Source organism: Gossypium arboreum, chromosome 8 (genome assembly GCF_025698485.1).
Source record: "Gossypium arboreum isolate Shixiya-1 chromosome 8, ASM2569848v2, whole genome shotgun sequence".
NCBI classification, from domain to species: Eukaryota; Viridiplantae; Streptophyta; class Magnoliopsida; order Malvales; family Malvaceae; genus Gossypium; species Gossypium arboreum.
This window is the reverse complement of record NC_069077.1, coordinates 33145985-33147134: the sequence shown is the minus strand read 5'-3', so window position 1 is coordinate 33147134 and position 1150 is coordinate 33145985. Positions and strand designations below refer to the sequence as shown.

At 36.7% G+C, this 1150-nt stretch overlaps 1 non-coding gene across 1 annotated transcript; it reads right to left on the bottom strand.

The window, feature by feature from the left end:
• Positions 1-352: 352 nt before the first annotated feature.
• LOC128280097 (small nucleolar RNA R71) lies at positions 353-459 on the bottom strand. The gene has a single exon (XR_008270279.1). It is a non-coding gene; the product is annotated as a small nucleolar RNA R71 (small nucleolar RNA).
• Positions 460-1150: the final 691 nt, after the last annotated feature.

The following is a 1150-nucleotide window of genomic DNA, read 5'->3' as shown; positions in this document are numbered from 1 at the left end:
ATTATGCCAAGCCCACTCTAACTGGGGCTGAATAAATTATTGTGCAACCCACCATTGCTGCAAATAATTTCAAACTGAAGTCGAACACTATTCAGAGGGTACAAAAATATGTTCAGTTTGATGGTTTGCAAGACGAAGACCCAAATACTCATTTAGCAACTTTTTGGGGATTTGCAATACTTTTAAGATTAATGGCGCCACTGATAACGCCATTCGCTTACGGTTGTTCCCACTCTCATTTAGGAATAAAGAAAAACCGTGGTTAAATTATTTACAATGAGGTTTTGTCACTATATGGGCTTAAATGACCGAAAAGTTTCATCTAAAGTACTTCCCACTGGCTAAGACAACCAAGTTGAGGAATGAGATCTCTTCCTTTGTTCAGATCAATTTAGAGACTTTATATGATGCATAGAAGAAATACAAGGATTTATTGATATGGTTCCCTCATCATGGGTCACCTTTATGGTTACAAGTTCAAACCTTATACAATGGTTTGAATCTCTCAACAAGGTAGTTAATTGATGCAGCAACTGGTGGAACACTGAATAGTAAAACACCCAAGGCAGCTTCTGAGTTTATAGATGAGATGGCATTGAATAATTATCAGTGGCAAGTCATGAAAACAAAGTCGATGAAAGCCACTGATGTCTTTAATTTAGATGCAGTCACCATGTTATCAAACCAGGTAGAAGTACTTAATAAGAAAATTAATGGTTTATATCTTTCTACGTAGGTACATCCGGTGATGCAATGCGATACAAATGGAGGTGGAATGAATAATCCAGAATGTTTATCGTTCAGTCCTAGCATAGAGAATGAACAAGTCAATTATATGGGTAACAATTTTAAACCTCAAAATAAACCTTATAGTAATAACTATAATGTAGGTTGGAGGAACCATCCCAATTTTTCTTGGGATGGTTAAAGAAATCAAAAGCACAACCACCTCTAGGCTTCCAGCAACCTTATTCGCAAGAGAAAAAATTGAACCTTGAGAAGATGTTGACAAAGTTTATCTCGATGCTAAAAACTCGCTTTCAAAACACTAAAGCAGCACTAAAAATTCAGTAAGCATCAGTACAAGGACTCGAAAGCCAAATAGGACAGCTTGGTAAACTAATTTCGGAATGACCACAAGGTAGCTTGC